Raw genomic sequence first — 20,079 nt, 5'->3', positions numbered from 1 at the left:
ATCCATGGAGCCCTTAGTAAAGGCACTGACTAGACATATGTCTTCAAAGATTTGAAGTGACAACGCACTGAGGAATCGCTATTTTACATCAACCATTAATGTAAATGTAATGTAAATGTAAATGTGTGTGTCTTGTAACGCGCACTGCTACCCGGGGGCATCCCGGCGCTATAGACCACTTGGGAACCCATCCTGGCTTTCCCTGTGAGATGTTCCCTCCTGGGTATCTCCAAGGTGAAACCAGGCATCCCTGGCGTTTGTGGGGGGCTGTTGTGGAGATGAGGCAAGCTAATGCCCAGAGTTGCCGAGTGTAATCCCTGGTTAGAGTAGGCACTGAGGCGAGAATTATCGAGTCCGCTGACTCTGCTTCACAACCCTGCCGCATCGGAAATTGAACCCTGGTCCCGGGCCATCCTCTGCTTCCGGGTCTGCCACCTCTAACCAGTGAGCCACACCACTCCACATTACTGAAGAACTGAATCAAATTTATAAATGATTCTGAAAAATGTTGTTTCTAATCCTATATGTGTCTGTCATTTTGGTATTAAGGTTGACCAATAATTATAGTGGAAAATTAGATTAATGAAGCATACAAGCTACTATGGAACAGAGTTTATAGATGCAAAGCGTGCAGCGATGAAAATATATGTGGTTAAGTGAAGTGTATTTAGAATAGACAAAACTAAAGTATGGACATGAATGTCTTTTGGGACGAAAAAGTCCTCTTCAAGGTAATGTACGTGTACCCCTGTCCTGAATATCCACCTGTACTGTTATCTGGATCCCTAATGCTGATTTTTCTTGTCATTGGTAAACACTGATCATGTGTGTGCGCCATGACATAGACCTGTCTCATGGATGGTGCCCTTGTTGGACAAGGATGAGTAAACAAAGTGCTAACGTCATGAGTGATGGAAGGCTACCGCCTTACCCAGAAGTGAAGCAGCACAAGTACGGTGGTGGCAGCATACTGTGAAGTGATCAGTAGGATTTAACAGATCCTTTTTAACCTGTATCACAGGAGTGAGGCCGACGGGCTCACTCACTTTTTAAAGTTCTGCTGCTGTGTGCTTAACTCACCCCTTGACCCACATCAGTTGGATGTTAAGTGCTGCGCAGGAGTAGTGAATCTCCGCTGGATGTGCATGCCAGGGAAGGATGCAATACAGGGATAGGGCAGTGCTGTGAAGTGCAGTGCATTCATGGTGGGTTCATGTACTGGGTGTATGAGTACCTGCAAGGAGTACAGTACTGTGCAGTGTGTGCATGGTAGGTGCATCTACTGAGTGAATGTGTCCCTGCGAGGATTACAGTCCATGAAGGATGTAGTGTTGTGAATCAAGCGCATGGTGAATGTGTGTGTTGAGTGTATGCGTGCCTGCAAGTGGCACAATATAGAAAGACTAAAGTGCTTTGCAGCACACGCAAAAGGAATGCGTGTGCTGAGTATGTGTGTTCGTGTGGTGGCACATCATGTAGATGACAGTGCTGGACAGCATTTGTGCTGGGTACGTGCACTGAGTGCAAGTGTGCCTGTAATGGTACATTGCATTAAGTACCCTGTGTTCCTTTTTAGGGGACCCAGGCCTGCATGGTAAAGACATGATGAGTATCCCCACACAGATTTGTGTATTGTTAAATGTGAGCTGTGAGGGCCATTCTGGTGACGGGAGAATTTGACTCCTTCTGCACATTTCAAAGGGCGCTCTTTGATTCACTGAGAAATCACAAGGAAAGACAGATTTCAGGAAGGAGATGGGGCTGATGAACACATCATAAAGAGTAGGAATGGGAGCCTTAAATTAACCTTTGTGGCACATATTACTGAGACTGACATCCATGACATCTCATGCTGGGACTGATGATTTTTGAGTGAAAGAAGGAGCGGAGGAGTATGTATTTGAAAAGAACCGCAACATAAAAGTAAACTTCAAAGGCCCAGACCCTAAAGCACTTTTGGTGTCTTGAAATGGATTATAAAAAGAGGAGTTTGAGTCTCCCAAAATTGTCATCTGCCAATCAGCCAGACAGGCTGTGTGAGGTTGGGAGTTCTGCCTGTGATCAGGACTGGGGTCCAAGGCTAGTCTCCATAATGGTTGAGGGGACATCACCCTGGGAAACCAACAGCGCCTCCCCTGCCTGTTTGCCAAGACCAGTGTGCCCTGTGAGGAAGAGAAGAACGTTGGAAGGGGCAAGGTCCATTGGTGAGCCCTATCAAGTGAACTAGTACGAGTTGTAAGGAAACGGCTGCTACACCGATCATGTGCAGAACTGAGACTCTGACTGCCATATGCCACATGAGGGCCACTGTGAAGCTAGCCATGGAAAACAAGTGGCATGCTGTAAAGGCGGATGCCTGTGGGGCACTGTTGTGGTGATCCCCTGTGTAAGGAGGTGTCTAAAGACTGCTTTTGCGTAGAAGGGGTGAACCCTGCACAACACTGTTGCAGAAACTTGGTATGCCAGGAGGAGTTGTATGAAACCGATTGACATTGAGTAAGGGCTAAAGCCTTGCGTAGCTGCTGTGCAGCAACATTTTATGCCAAGCCCGGCTGCCTGAAGTACTTGTATCATGTTGATCGGGCAGTATCCCGTAAACTGTGAGCAGTGGTGACCCGTAGTTCACCGGGAGCAATAAGGACTGTGACAGACCCGGTCCCATAAAATGAGTGAGGATGCTGTGAGAGCATCACCATCCCAGCTTGGAATCGAGGACAGGAGCTTCAGAATCACTCCACCAACTCCTTTTCAGGAGTTTAGAAGCTTACCATGCAGGAAGAGCGCAGGAAAACCTCTGGTCGATGCCAGAGCACAATTGCGAGGTAGAGGGACTGAGTCTGCTGATTGCAACTAGTGACTCTACATGCAGACGATTTACCTGATCAGGACCAGAGCTACAGTGAGCCCCCACAGATAGGGCGCACTCCAAGACTGCATGCTTCACTACTACCGGAGAGTGTAAGATTATTTCCTGACCTAGCAGCCCTGGACACTGTTGACTTTAAGAAATAAAGTGGCCTCTTGAAAAATGGGCTTCTAGTTCAGCATTCCCTGGATGTGGTCAACAGTGAGTGGGGAACACCCCATATCACACAGAGAGGAAAGAGTGAGACACAGAATTTCCATTGAAACACTAGAGCCATGACATAAAGGGAAAATGTGTTATTGTTTGTAAATGTCATATTCTTCCTTTGAGTGAGTAGAGCTACAAATAAAATACATCTCTTTTTTTTTTTTTTATAAAAGTGAGTATTTGACTGGACATTGATTTGTTACTGTTGCTGCTTGAGCCACCGCTCACCTAGCAATAAGGAAAAACAGCTTCCTTGTGCTCGGTGATATGAATGCCCATTTTGACGACCCCCTCGACTTCGAGGCTAAGGACATCAGGTCTGCTCTCCAGTCTCTGCAGCTAGACCTTATAAACCTTGATCCTACTCACAGACTTGGTCACCTCCTTGACCCTATCTTTGGGAACGTTTCCAGAGTGCAAGCTTCTCCTCCTATTCCGGTACCCTGGTCGGATCACTCCATTATTCCATTCTATTTGCAGAGATCTGAGTCTGACCCTAAAATTGACACGGACCACCGGTACCAGCGCCGGAAATGGAAAAGCTTCTCCCAGGATATCTTCAACAAACTGCTCGTAACAGGAGGCTCTCTAGAAGGCACTGACTGTGAAACAGCTTACAGCCAGCTGCAGAATCGAATCTTAATGGCCCTAGACAAAACTGCTCCTATTCGCAGTATGAATAATTTCAAAAACGCCAGAAAATCCACTCCTTGGTACACTCCCGAACTCCAGGCAATCAAATCCGCCTGCAAAAAATTAGAACGCGAATGGCGTATCAACTTCTGCCCAGCCATCAAATTACAATATAAAAAAGCGCAAAAGGAATATAATAAAAAAATTCGCACTTCCAAAGCCCTGCATTACAAGATGCGCATTGGAGAGGCAGAGAACTCCTCTAAAGAGCTTTTTAAAATTTTTAAAGAAATTTCTGTGCTCACAAATGAAAATGTGTCTTGCAACAACTCAGTGGAAACTTGCAATAAATTGCACATTATTTCTCAGATAAAATCACCAACATCTATGCCAGCTTCTCTGACAACCTGACATCTGGCCATGATTTTATGGAAAGTGTAGTTGTTAGTTCTACTGAGTCCTGCCTTCAATGCTTCTCGGCTCCCCCTCCTGAAATACTTATAAACATCTGTAAGAGCGTCAAATCGGGTTCCCCTCGTGACCCTGCCCCCCCGAAAGTACTTAGAGAGAGCTTACAGGTACTAGAACCTTACTTTAGGCACATAATCCAACTATCTTTCTCTTCAGCTTGCCTACCGCTAGATTGGAAGAAGGCAATTGTACTGCCAATCAAAAAGAAACCTAATGTAAGTCAGGATATCTTGGAAAACTTGAGACCGATCTCTCTCCTGCCATACCTTGCAAAAGTGACCGAAAAAATTGCCAATAAACAACTCATGGCTCACTTAGAAGATAATAAATCCCTGCATAGCTCCCAGTCTGGTTTCCGGACTAACTACTCCACTGAGACAGCCCTCCTGAGAGCGACTGAAACGCTACGGGCAGGAGCTGACGAGGGTCATACGATGGCACTCATAATGCTGGACCTCAGTGCTGCGTTTGACACTGTAGCTCACTCCATCTTGCTACAGTGTCTAAACCAGGCTGGGGTCACCAAGGCTGCACTGGGATGGCTCAAAGCTTTCCTCATAGATCGCAGCTTCCAGGTTCAGAGAGGAAATTCTCTCTCAGACAGCATTGCCCTAGAACAGGGGGTGCCTCAGGGCTCTGCCCTGAGCCCTACCCTGTTTAACCTTTATATGGCCCCGCTGGCGGATGTGGTCCAATCGTACGGCATAAAATTAGTATCCTATGCCGACGATACCCAACTCCTCATCTCCCTATCCCAGGCACCCACCTTAGCTGCCGCAAATTTTAAAACTTGCATGCAGGAGCTTGCAGGCTGGATGAATCAACACTGCCTGAAGCTCAATGGCTCTAAAACAGAGGTTCTTGTGATAGGGGGAAACACGGCTAGTTGGACTCAGTACTGGTGGCCTCCTTGTTTAGGACCTTTACCTTCTCCTTGCAAGGAAGCAAAGAACTTGGGTGTACGGGTCGATCCCAGACTCTCTTTTGATAGCCACGTCCAGAAGCTAGTAGGGAAATGCTTTGGGGTGTTGAAGACCCTAAACCGTACTCTGGACCTTCTTCCTTTAGAGGCCAGACGCACGATGACCCAGGCTCTAGTCACCTCCCGTATTGATTACGGTAATGTTCTACTCTTAGGGACTACCGAGAAGAACATCAGTAAGCTGCAGGTTCTCCAGAACACGGCAGCGCGGCTAGTCCTCAGGCTACCCAAAAGAGTTGCCTCTAAGCCCACCCTGGCTGCCCTTCACTGGCTCCCTATAAAAAAGAGGATCCTGTTCAAAGCGCTCCTAATTTGTTACAGGATTACCTCTCTGAAAGCCCCTGAATACCTGAAGGATCTTGCTATCCCCTACGTGCCCAACAGAGCACTGCGCTCCAAGGGAACTGGTCTTCTGAAAGCCCCCCGGATAAACAAGGCCAGAATGGGAGGGCGCTCCTTTCGTGCGCTGGCGTCCAAAAACTGCAACTCTCTTCCACTAAACATCAGACTTGCAGAGACAGAGACAATATTTAGAAAACTTTTAAAAACCCACCTTTTTACCCTATAGGACTCTCACTCTCTCCTGCTGCTCTCTCCACAGCGCGGGGACACGCCGGGATGGCGTCACCAGGCGCTTTATAAACTCCTTTATTATTTATTATTATTATTATTGATCTTTGAGTTGTAAGCCCATGTGCACTGATCTGTATCCACACCTCCCACCCGAGGGAGCCTTGGACTGCTCATCTCTGTCTATCACTGAGAGTCAAGCGCGGCACGGGTGCTTAGCCCAGTTGCTTGGGTTCCATAGTAGGTTGGGCCTTAGACATCAGGAGTAAAAGACATCAACTCCCACGGTTGGGCCCAGTAGCCCCTGTGTGCTCCGTGGCACCCTGAAAGGTGTTCTGATAATGTGTGTGCTATGTCTCTGTATTTTGAAGGATAATGTGGTTACAATGATAACGTAAGTAGAGTTCTGAAATGGAAATACAGTATATGCTATTGTGGACTATAAAGTAAATAGAAATTGTGACAGAATATTCCTTTATGTTGATAGAATTTCAAGACAAATTTTGATTGATAAATAGCAATAAACACTTATTGCAGAAAAATAACAGAAACAACAGGAAATTACTAAATATTGCAAGGGCATAATCACTGTTGTTTTGAAGTTTACATTTATATTGAAAAAGGTAACCCCCTGGTTTAAAATACAGTACATTAAGACTTCAGCTCATTGTGGTCCTTGTAGCCCTCTCAATAGAAAGCAGATTTATAAGCAAAATGTCTGAAGCATACTGAAACGGGCATGAGCAGCAAAGCGCTAACCCATAATGTGTTAGCAACTTTGCTGCCATTAGCAACTATAGCACTGCATAAGCAGAATGCCATACGTAACATATGGGATAAAGTACCCCGTGTCGTAAACCACTGAGAAGGTCCATGACTATGGGCCTCATTAGGATGTCGGTGGGACAGCCACGGACAGGCTGTCGGTGGCAGTCCCACCAACATCCAGCATAGCAATGCGACCTCCACATTAAGATGCGGTCGGTCAGACCGCAATGGCCAGAGGGATGAATCAAAACTTTCGATGGACTCAAGGAGCCTGTTGCCCCTATTGTATTCTCTACAATAGGGGCATTGCCTGCGACGGCATCGTCATATGGATTACGATATGCCTGTCCCACATTCATTCCATGGCATTCCGACTGCCATAGCAGGTTGTCGGAAAGTGACTTTGGGGCCCCCAGCTGGCACACTTTGCATGGATATTTCAAACTATACCCTTTTCCACTGCAGCTTCTGCTGCAGCCCTTTTCCGGGCAACAGCACAATCTGCAATTGGATAGGGGAGGTTCCTGATCACCTATACAGTGGTTGCTTCTTAATTTGTGAGGTGGAACCGCCGACTACGTGTCGGTCGGTTTCCAACCCGCTGCGATGGTGGTCGCAAATTAGGCCCTATATACAGGAACGAGGCCAAAGGCTGAATTCTTTTTAAAGGTCATGGAACTCTGTTGTAACTTGCAATATCCTTTTAATGTATGGCAGATTGTACTTTATTTTTTATAACACACTATCACACCATCCCACTTCTTTCAAACCATTTAAATGCTTGGTGTGTTGCTCTCCGATGTTCATTGTAAACAAAAAGAATTAAAGCAGACTCTGTAGTGCAAAATCAAGCACACCAAAAAATGAGTTAGTCATTTTTGCAAAATGTTATTCAAATTAGCTTTATGTAAGCCACATTTTTAAAAGTGCTGTATCTCAGCATGTATGTAAACATGCAGAAATGTTATCTTTAATGTGTTAAGATAAACATTTTGCCATAAATATTTCCTTTCTGTTCGCCACAGGTTGACCACGTTTTATTTTGACAAAAATGATATTATACAAAGGAAATGCAGCTGTAGTTATGCTCCCTGACCTGCCTTGCGCCTTCCCGGCTGGCGCTGGAAGCAGGCACTTTGATGTCAGACATTAACTGTAATACATTTTTCCAGTCCCATTGTCAGCTATGGTATGTCCACCAAAAGCATCCTTTGAATTCTTCCTGATGCCAAACCTTTGATGTCAAATTGTGGAAAGATTGCTGAGTACCGTCTGTGCAGGCCTCATAGTTGTATGTAAATCTGGTGTCCCAATTCCAAACTGAACAGGGGACAGGGAAACCGTGTCTGACTGTCAAGCTTGCTTTGTAATTTCCTGCCATCTGCCAAGCACATGAGACCAAATTGCCTTTCGCTCCACACTGACTGATATGCCTCATGGCCATGTTAGGTCAGGGCTGTAAAAATAACCTTTGTTCTAACTGACCTGTACACAAACCTAAAATTTCCACTTGTTGTCAATATAATTTGGAAATTGTGCTATGCATTTGCAATTTCACATAATCTGGATGTTGGTGAGTTTAACAGTTACCCTGAGAGGCGGTTCCAGAATGTTTCCTGTGTATGCACCCAGACCACACATTCAATGATGACCAAGGTTACTTGAATTATGCGATTCTGCAGCCGCACCGTTTTCAGCATCATCATGGTCTCATTTCCCACATAATGTATCATCTGCTGTGTACAGGAGCGGCCCGTGCAAGTAAGAGCGGTAGGCTGGAATGGGGGAGGGGAGATGCTTCGACAAAGACGAGGGAAAATTAAATAAATCATTAATTTTCCCTTCTCGTCGTATGTCGAATCCCCCACCTCCGGCCTCACTGCCTCACAGCTCTTACCGCACAGGCCGATCCCGGCTGTACTCAAACGGATGCAAAGCTACTACAAGCATTGGAAATGCAATAGGTCTTGCATTTGCTCGAGTTAGATATGTTGGTGTTGTTAATGATAATGTCTTTTACCCATGTGTTTTGGTTTGGAGTAGAGTGGATGTATCTAGTGGGTAGTGGAAATATGTGGGTTGGATTGAAATTGTTAGTTGTGTGATTGTGTGGCATGGAATTGTGTGGTGTGGAGTGGATTTCTGTAGTGAAATTATGTGGAATAGTGTTTAATGGATATGTGGATAGTAATTATGTAGTATTGTGTGTAGTGGCATTATGTGGAGTGCTATTGTGTTTTAAGGAGGGTAATTATGTGGAATGGTATTTGGTTTTTAGAGTGGTATGTAGTAAAGTTTAACTATGTGGTGTGCTGTGGAATTTTGTGGCATGATGTGCAGTTCTGTGGTGTGGATTAGACGTATGTGTTGTGTAATTGTGTTGTTGAGTAGAATTATGTGGTTTGGTGTCAAATTATGTAGTGTGGATTAGAAATCGGTGGAGTTGAATTGTGTGGCATGAAACAGTATGGATAGATTTGCCTTTTTGGTGATGAAAATAAACCAATAGGTAGGAATTGTTGGGTAAATACGCTTAATGGGGCATACGTTTGCCGTCATTTTACATAATTATGCAAAAGCAAATTTCACATACCCCTAGAATTGATGTTTTGTGAGTTATCCTAGCAGGCGGTGTCATAATCTAAGTATATTTTGAGGCAATCCAGAATACACAGATAGTGCATGTTGTGTCTAGGGCAAGGCCACTGGAATTATGAGGCAGAAGAGGACCAAATTATGCAGAAGGGTTGACTAAGATATGCAGCATAAACAGGCAAATTATGCAGCATGATGCACCACATTTTCTGACAATATCACATCAATATTTTGCTATTTTTGCACTTGGTAATACTGTCTGGACACATGTGGCTCCTCATTAGTTCGTCCAACAACATCTGAACATGTAAATATGGAGCAGACTGGAGACCAGTCCACTGTGCAAAGGGCCTTTCAATGTGCTGCAACGTGTATAATTGATTTTTGGCAACTTTTGAAACGTTTGAGCTCAAAGCTGTTTTTATGCAGCAGGAAAAGGATAATGTGCAAAATGCGACAGAACAATAAATATGCCAAAAATGCAGTGGCCGCACAATTGCATTATTCCAGCAGCTTTGGAATAGGGCAAGAGACATGCACAGTGTTGGCTTTTCAGTCCGTAGTAGATTGCATTCTGGGACTTGTAGTATGTGTATAGAACTAACAGTATGAAAAGTGCTGTTAGATACAAAGCTCAGATTCGAAATGGTACTTGGTATAAAGCACAGAGTGACTGAGGATATCAGGAAATTTGTCAATTAACGATAGGCCAGGGGGTAGTTATAATTGGTGCAGCAGTGCAGTGCACCGTGTTCCAGAGTTCCGGTGTGCCGATTGAATCCTGGTGATTGCTGTCTTTTTGCTACTTTAACCAAAGGGGGGCATTTTCCTTGCTTGCACCAGGGCCTGTGGGTGAGCTATCCTTGTCTCTGGCAACAAGGTGGCAAATACTGTCACTATAAATGTGTGATAGGAAATTACTATATTTACAAATGTTTGATGGGTTACGATTACTGGCACAATAAATGTCTAAGGCTACACGACTGCGAATAATAGAAGGATGCCTGTCTGAGTCGTTATGCAGACGTCTATTAAAGAAAAGATCGAAGAAATGACAAGAGTACATGACCAGGCAGAAGAACATGCCAAGAGAATGGAAGCTGGAAGAGGCGAAAAATGTGAACAGGCATCCGGCTCCAATCTCGCAACACCAATAGGTCTTCCCCTGCAAGGCAACGATCATCCAGATCCAAAGTTCAGTCTCGCTACAGAAGCCGTCGTCGTCGCAGTACCAGTCGGACTGATAAACTACAGGAGCGCCAACTTAGATGCTATCACTGTGGATATGACTTCTCTCACACTGAGACTTGCCCTACATTAGGTCAAAAATGCAGGGAGTGTGGCAAGGACAAGCACTTTGAGAATGTCTGCGGAGCACCTCACAAAGACACCCACAGAGACAATCCAGACAATCCAACACTCGCCATCATGCCAAAGCAGTGTGGGACCGCAGAGATTCTTCCACTGGCTCTTCACAGTCTAGCCATCATTCTCATGGGAAATACCAATCCCGTTGATCACAATCTTGTGAGTCAAGGTTGCTGTCGCCAATATCGCAAGAAAGTGAAAAATATATCTGCATGGTCGCAGATCCTCACAGGCTGAAGAAAACGCCCCCTCAACATATTCAAATGGACACACAGTTGGCAAAGTTTCTTTTGGACAGTGGGGCATCTCTCAACTACATTTCCGTTGCAGAATACAAAAAAATGAATCCACAACCACACTTGCTCAAAGCTAATGAAGGGGTATACACATGGATGTCAAAGGAACCTCTTCTTTGTCTAGGACAATTTCAGACTAATCTCACATACAAGGACAGGACTATTCCTGCCCGTATTCATGTAATTGATGGCCCTGAAGAAGATGTCTTCTTCGACTTGTGGAAATATTGTATAAAGTTGATGACGAATCCAACATAGTTCACAAGTTTCCAAATGTATTCACTGGACTCAGAAGGATGGCTCATTGTCAAGTTCGATTGCATATAAATGAATAAGTGACCCCCATAGCACAGCATCAGAGGAAAATCCAATTTCATCTTCAACAGTCTGTAGAGGAGGAACTGCAGGATCTTCTCGAGAGAACATCAGGATCCACCCCTTGGGTCTCTTCAGTGGGTATAGTACCAAAAAAAGGCTTGACTGACAAAGTGTGTGGATATGAGAGCACCGAAAACAACCATCGAAAGGGAGAGACACCCAGGACCGCACATCAGTGACATGATTGCGTTCATCAATGGTGTGCAAATATTCTCCAAACTAGACCTCAACGAGGGCTATCCCCAGCTGGAACGCCACGAAAAATCGAGATATATCACCACATTCTCAGTGCACCAAGGTCTTTTTAGATTCAAAATACTAATTTTGGGGTTTCATCTGCTGCTGAGATTTTTCAATTGGCAATCAGGAAAGTAATCCAGCACATTCCTAACACCCTAAACTACAGTGATGACATTCTCGTCTATAGAGCAACATTGCAAGAACACGACACAGCGCTGTACCGAGTTTGACATGCTCTGTTGGATGCCAACCTCACATTAAACAAAGACAAATGTGAATTTCACAAATCCACTCTAAAGTTCTTTGGCCACAAATTCTCAGGTGCTGGCATGATACCTGATCCTGAAAAGATTGCAGCTTTGAATGATACCCCCCAGGCCACAAAATGCTGGGGATGTGCGGTCATTATTAGGCATGGCAAGCTACTGGGCATGCTACATCAAGGATTAAGCCATGATCAGTTACCCTCTGAGAAAATTGACCAAACAGGCCACCCATTCCACTTTCAGGCGATTAAAGTTTTTGTTGCATCTACCAACAACCTTGCGTATTTCAATCCTCGACAGAAAACTAAAATTACAGTGGATGCGAGTCCTGTGGGACTTGGAGCTATATTAGCTCAATATGACAAGGACAGTGATCAACATTACATTGTAGCCTATGCCAGTCGGAGCCTCACGGAAACGGAGAGATCTTACTCTCAGCCCGAAAAGGAAAGCTTGGCGGAAGTCTGGGCCTGTGAGCATTTTCACATTTTTATATATGGAAAACACTTCACGCTTATCACAGACCATCAGGCCTTGATAACCATTTTTGGAAATGTACGAGCCAAAATTCCAACCCCAATAGAGCTTTGGGGCATTCGACTTCAAGAGTACACGTACACCATCATTCACAAGCCTGGAAAAGCTGAAAATCCAGCTGACTACATGTCAAGGCATCCTAAGGCAACGTCAAAACCCAATCCATCGCTAGCGGAGGAATATATTAATTTTGTAGTGGCTCAAACCAAGCCACCAGTAGTCCCATTGGAGGCAATCCTTGAAACCACCAATGAAGATGTCACCCTACAAAATGTAAAACATTGCATTCAGAATAACAGTTGGAGGCATCTGGAGGAATCCGGACAGAGTGAACAAATTGACAGTCATGAATTGTCCTCTTTTAGACATGTCAAGGATGAACTGTCCATCACCTCGGACAGTCTTTTACTAAGAGACAAAGAGAATTAGGAAAAATTATACATGATGAGCCGTCCATCATTATGAATTTACATTTAGGTCGGAAAAATACATGGAATACCAGTTGAAGCGCCTTGTGCGAGCAGCGAAGGTTACACATCAACTTATACGTAACAAACAATATACTAAGAAAAATTATTAAGGTGCCGTAACCTATCAGCTTAAAATCGTCGGGTAAACTATTTAAAATAATAAAATAGAAATACGCCATTGCAGAATTACAAATAAAATAATGTAATACATAGGTTACAATCAATCAAGTAGCAGCAACAAATAAAGTGACGTATGCTAGCAGCTAATATTATCCGAAAAAGAGAGCTTTCCAGATATAAATGAGATGTACCCAGCAGTGCATCTAAAGAGGCCACACCTGAGTTAGCAAGTGATCATCAGCCATCCACATCTCCTGATGAAGGGGAGCAGCCGACTCAAGAGGCAGCTCTCTGGCCGCAGCGAATTCACCGAAGACCGATTCGCCTGATTGAAGAACTGTAAATATGTTGTTTTATGCTATTGGTTAATCTATGTGCATGGACACCCCATAGGTGTTTTATTCAAGTTGTTTAGGAAGAGGGGAGATGTAACATTGTAAGATGTGCTGGGCGCTAGGACCAGCACAGAAGGTCTAGAAGTGGGAGGAGAATGGGAGGCGGAACAGGAGGTGTTAAGGGTCAGTAGTTAGTTCGGAGCAGGGAAGTAAGGTGATAAGTTGCACGCAAATAAAGCTCCTCAACTCAGATGCGTGTCGTTGTCGTCATTCATCCAAGGCAACACTACACCAATGTGTTTGCCTGGAACAAAAACCCAAGAGTAATAAGACAGATCATGACTAAAGATTAAAAAAACATGAGGAGTGCAAGATATATTTTTAACAAAACAGGTTGGTCATCTCCAAACTCCTTTAACCCCTTCGATGCGGCCGCGATTCCCCTGGTGTGCTGTAAACAGCACGAACAGGGGCGGGCTGTGACGAACCCCAACAGTCACCGGCACACGAGCACCATAGTGCATGACGGCTGGGGTTCGTCATGAGCATGGAAGGGGTTAAATGTTGCTGCTCTGCAGCAAACCCTGCTTGCACCAGATAGGGAGTGAACCATTACAGTCCCAGCTGAGAGGCCCACTAAAAGTTAGGAAATATCAAAGAAAACCAGTCAAGACACAAAGGTAAATGGGTGAGAACCACCCGATTCCGCTGGCGCAGTTAGGGTAAAATCATGCCTTGAACTGGAAACCCAAAATTCAAGCTTAATTTATTCATTCATGGTTGGACTTGACATTCAGACATTGAAGCATTTCCTGGTGGCCCGCACGCACTGAAGCAAGGTTTGAAGCCTTTCTTAGAGAACTATGCAAATGAGTTTAATGGATTAGCCTTGTCCCAAGCCTGTTGAATACCATGAACAGCAAACACAGAAGCCTGTAACCAAACTGCCACGGCTATCGCATATTGTGTGTAGCAAACGCCAGTGGGTAACATTCCAAAATAAGGAAGAGACAGCTGCACTGATGAATTCTGGCTTCTTAAGCATCACTAAACCAGGCACCAGTGATAGTTGGACGAGGAGCTGGCCTATGCAGGTTGCACTTGCCATGGTCATGGTCAAAACAGGGGAAGCAGACATGACTTCGTTACAGCTGATTTTAGGCTCAAAGGTACCTAAACATACTGCAAAGCTGCCCATCAAACTCACAGCACACAATGTAAATAAGATGACGTTTGTGGTGTATAATGTTGAAAAGATATTGTGTGGCTGTAGCACTGCACGATATATACAGAAGCAGAATGTAGAAGGCAATTGAAAGCTTAGTGATGTACAAGGCCAGGCAACACTTGGACCACAACTAAATAAATATATACACGCTACCATCGTAAACATGAACAAAAGCTATAATACATCTAATCACCAAGGAATTGATGTATATTTAGCCAAGCGCATACAAACATTTGTGGTGTGTACTATAGTACGCTCTCACATAGGTTCAGCAATACATCGTTGCAGTCGCAATCTCCAAAGGGTTGAATTTTTGGGGGTTACTGTTTTATTATTGCAAATCGTTTATGTGGATTTCAGGGCTAGATTACTATTACAGTTCCTTTCAAGCAAGAAAAAGGTAACATTCTCTGGAGCTTGAAAAAAGAGAGAGATTAGTATATGGGCTATTGCAAAAAGCCAAACAGGTCCAGGGCGACGATTATGGTGATTCTTTTAAACTAGGGGGGCAAAATCAGCAACCATTTTAGCAGGTGCATATTTTGCGGAATCCAGTTTTTGAGTACTCATTTATTTAGTGGGAACATGAGAGGTCAGTACAAAAGCATTCCCAAATTGTTGATTTGCTGAATGCCCAGTTCATCCAGTCAAGGTACAGGAAAGTGTGAAAGATCTGGTCTGACTGATCTGGTCTGACCACAGCATTGTGCAATTTGAGATACTAAGAGAACCGATAGGAACTATACCCATAAAACATCCTCCTCAGAAACGTCGCAACTGGAAAAGATTCACCCCTGAACTCTTTAATAGCATTTTAGCAGAGCAGCCTCCAACAATAGGGAACACCTTACAGGAGGTTTGGGACAACTATGAAGTATGGATGTCGAAAGAATTGGATAAGATTGCTCCTTGGACAGCCAAACCTCCAGTAAGACAATCCAGAACCACTCCATGGTTTTCGGAGAAACTTACAGCAGCAAAGGCTCAATGTAAATCTACGGAGCGTAGATGGAGAAAAAGCTATGCACCTGAACTCAAAGAAAGTTACAGAATTGAGCTAAAAAATGATCAGAAACTGGTCAGAGCGGAGAAAAGTATCCACTATAAGAATAGAATTGAGCAAGCAGACAATCCAACGAGAGAGCTGTTTAGTATCTACAAAGAACTCACAATTCCATCATGACTAGATGCTCAAGACACATACTCTGCTGAGATATGTGATCAAATTGCTGACTTCTTTGTAGAAAAGGTGGATAGAATCCATGCCACCTTTGTAAGCAACACAACTCCCGTGAACACCAACGTGGACACCAGGTCCACCCGAACATACAAATCCCCTCTTACCAGTTTTAAAACCCCTGACAAACAGGATTTGTTGGAAATCATTAATGGCATGCAGTCCGGCTCCCCCACCGACGCCTGTCCTCCGGATCGGTGTAAGGGAGTTATGGAAAGCACATTAATTGATCATATTAGTCATATGATCACTTCATCTTTCCAGGATTGCTATGTCCCAAAAGCATGGAAAACTGCCCAAGTCATGCCATTAAAGAAAAAGCCCAACATTCACATTTCTCAGTTCCAAAATCTCCGCCCAATCTCACTTCTCCCTTTCTGTGCTAAAATCATAGAAAAAGTTGCTAATAAACAACTCATGGAGTTTTGGGAGAAAGAAGCTCTCCTCCATCCCTCCCAGTCAGGATTTAGATCAGGCTACTCGACTGAGTCGGCAGTTCTATATTCGACTGAACGTATTCGGCAGATGATGGACGAGGGCGAGACAGTGGCGTTGGTCCTGTTGGACCTTAGTGCAGCATTTGACACCGTACTGCACTCAACGCTGCTGTCTCGTCTCTCGGACATGGGAGTAATGGGCCCAGCACTTGCTTGGCTACGCTCCTTTCTGACCGACATAAGTTTCCAGCTACACTGCCCACCCTTCAGATCATCTCCTCGGGAGGTGAGCCATGGGGTTCCACAGGGCTCGAGCCTCAGCCCTACGTTATTTAACGTCCTGACTCTGTTGGACACGGTCGCTCCCTCCTGCCCTGCTCTTCCATTAACGCTGGCTGGGTATCGTTAGCGCTGCTACTGTGCATACTTTGTTTGAAGCATTATTTAAATGCGCCTCTGCTTGCTGGAATTTACTGTATCTCGCTAGCGCTGTAAGAGTGCCTACATCGATTGTAGCCTGCTATTTTTCACAGTGCCTTGCTCCTAGAGATAGCGCTTTGTCTGGCTGCTTGACTGTCTGCGCCCCGCTACTCACCACAGATTGATTAATTATTTAACTTTTTGTCCCCAACCCGGTCGGCTATTGCCTTTGAGCCGCCATTACCTGGGTTGTTGTTGTTGTGGCCGGAGCCCGCCCCCTACACCACGCACCCGCCTCCCAGCAGCTCCTCCCTCCCACTCAGAGGCAAGGCTTCCTCGTGCACCTCACGACGCTGTGACCGTCCTGACTCTGTTGGACACGGTCGCTCCCTCCTGCCCTGCTCTTCCATTAACGCTGGCTGGGTATCGTTAGCGCTGCTACTGTGCATACTTTGTTTGAAGCATTATTTAAATGCGCCTCTGCTTGCTGGAATTTACTGTATCTCGCTAGCGCTGTAAGAGTGCCTACATCGATTGTAGCCGGCTATTTTTCACAGTGCCTTGCTCCTAGAGATAGCGCTTTGTCTGGCTGCTTGACTGTCTGCGCCCCGCTACTCACCACAGATTGATTAATTATTTAACTTTTTGTCCCCAACCCGGTCGGCTATTGCCTTTGAGCCGCCATTACCTGGGTTGTTGTTGTTGTGGCCGGAGCCCGCCCCCTACACCACGCACCCGCCTCCCAGCAGCTCCTCCCTCCCACTCAGAGGCAAGGCTTCCTCGTGCACCTCACGACGCTGTGACCGTCCTGACTCTGTTGGACACGGTCGCTCCCTCCTGCCCTGCTCTTCCATTAACGCTGGCTGGGTATCGTTAGCGCTGCTACTGTGCATACTTTGTTTGAAGCATTATTTAAATGCGCCTCTGCTTGCTGGAATTTACTGTATCTCGCTAGCGCTGTAAGAGTGCCTACATCGATTGTAGCCTGCTATTTTTCACAGTGCCTTGCTCCTAGAGATAGCGCTTTGTCTGGCTGCTTGACTGTCTGCGCCCCGCTACTCACCACAGATTGATTAATTATTTAACTTTTTGTCCCCAACCCGGTCGGCTATTGCCTTTGAGCCGCCATTACCTGGGTTGTTGTTGTTGTGGCCGGAGCCCGCCCCCTACACCACGCACCCGCCTCCCAGCAGCTCCTCCCTCGCCCCTCCCCCTTCCACTATCCTTATATGACAGTTGTCCCAACGCGCAGCGTGTACGCGCAGCGATCGCGCCCAATCCGCGCCGAAGGTGCGCCAAAGGTAAGCCCGTCTACGCCCGTCCGCGCCTGGACCGCGCCCAGCGCCAGTCCCCCTGCCCCTCGCGCTGCCCAGCCCCCCCGCGTTACCTACGATGCAGCCATCCTCCTAGCTCTCAACCCCGGTCGCGCCCCCACCTGCGTCCAAGCCGCTCCTGGACGCACCCATGGACCGTTCTCCTGCTTCTCCTGCAAATTTAGCGGCACCGACAACATCTCCGCTACGACCACAACACAGATTCCCGACCCCAACCACCTACAATGCATCCTTCTCAACACCCGCTCGGTCCACAGGCACGCCATTGACCTTTGGAACCTACTAGACACCATCTCTCCAGACGTCGCCTTCCTAACGGAAACATGGTTGAACGCTTCCTCCGCCCCTGACATCGCCATCGCTATCCCTGACGACTATAAGATCACACGCAAGGACCGCATCGACCATACAGGAGGAGGAATCGCTATCGTCCATAAGAAATCCATCCGCATCTCTACCAGCTCCGATGCCAACCTCGCTAACTCCGAACACCTTCACTTCCAGATCCACATCGACCCCAAGACAACTCTTAGAGGCACCCTCCTCTACAGACCTCCAGGACCCCGCGCAAAATTCAGTGAAGACATCACGGACTTCATCACCCCACACGCGCTCCCCTCCAAAGACTACATCCTTCTGGGAGACCTCAACTTCCACCTTGAAAAGATCAACGACCGCAACACCGCCACCCTCTTAGACAACCTCGCCAACCTCGGACTTAAACAACTGGTCACTTCCCCCACCCACATCGCAGGTCACACACTTGACCCCATCTTTACCTCCAGCAACCATGTCTCCTTCAGCCACACTACGGATCTCCTCTGGACTGACCACAGCTGCGTTCACTTCACCTACAACAAGCCGAAACCCATCATCCACCTCCAACCAACTCTACAAAGAAACTGGAACAAAATCACCACGGATCAGATCTCCACATCGCTCCTTCGAACCTCCCCAGCCCTCTCTTCTAACGCCAACGAAGCCGCCTCCAACCTCACCCTTTGGTTATCCAACACCGCCGACACCTTAGCACCACTGAAAAAACGTCAACACAAACTTGGCAACAAGAAGGCCTCATGGTTCAACGATGATCTCAAGAAGTCCAAGAAACTGTGCCGCTCCCTTGAAAAGGCCTGGAAAAAAGACCCATCCACCAGCAACAAGGACGCCTTCAAAAGCGCCACCCGTACTCACCACCAACTGATCCGAAAAGCCAAGAAAACATCTTTCAAGGATCGACTTGACAACAACGCCCACAACAGCAAGGAACTTTTCAACATCGTCAAGGAATTTTCCAACCCCTCGGCCAACTCCAACGACATCACCCCCTCTCAAACCCTCTGCGACTCCCTAGCCTCTTTTTTCCACAACAAGATTGCTGACATCCACAACAGCTTTGACAACCAACCCGGAAGCCAACCCACCCTACCATCTGATGACCATCTACCCCCCGTAAATACCCTTAACGCCTGGAACCCAATCTCAACTGAGGACACCATCCGCCTGATGAATTCCATCCACTCTGGATCCCCCACAGACCCATGCCCTCACCACATCTTCAACAAAGCAGACTCCGTCATAGCTCCGCACCTCCGAGACGTCATCAACTGCTCCTTCAACTCCGCTACCTTCCCAGAAGACTGGAAACACGCTGAACTCACCGCCCTTCTGAAAAAACCCACAGCGGACCCCACCGAACTCAAAAACTACCGCCCCATCTCGCTTCTTCCATTCCCGGCCAAAGTCATCGAGAAAGCCGTCAACAACCAGCTCGCCGCCTTCCTCGAAGCCAACAAATCACTCGACCCCTCACAATCTGGCTTCCGAGCCAAACACAGCACTGAGACCGCCCTCATCGCAGCAACAGACGACATTCGAACTCTACTGGACAATGGAGACACAGTCGCCCTCATCCTCCTCGACCTCTCTGCAGCCTTCGACACAGTCTGCCACAGCACCCTTTTACAACGCCTCAGAAACATCGGAATCCAGGGAAAAGCACTGGAATGGATCACCTCGTTCCTCACCGGAAGAACCCAGAGAGTCCGCCTCCCACCATTCAAGTCCGAGGCCTCTGAAATCATCTGCGGCGTACCTCAAGGATCCTCACTCAGTTCCACCCTCTTCAACATATACATGAGCCCCCTCGCGACCATCGCCCGCCAACACAACCTCAACATCATCTCTTACGCGGATGACACTCAACTGATCCTTTCTCTCACCAAAGACCCCAGCACCGCCAAAACTAACCTACACGAAGGAATGAAAGAAGTCGCCGAATGGATGAAACAAAGCCGTCTGAAACTGAACTCAGACAAAAC

The sequence above is a fragment of the Lissotriton vulgaris genome, chromosome 7 (assembly GCF_964263255.1).
Source record: "Lissotriton vulgaris chromosome 7, aLisVul1.2, whole genome shotgun sequence".
Classification (NCBI taxonomy): Eukaryota; Metazoa; Chordata; class Amphibia; order Caudata; family Salamandridae; genus Lissotriton; species Lissotriton vulgaris.
This window is presented reverse-complemented; position numbering follows the sequence as displayed.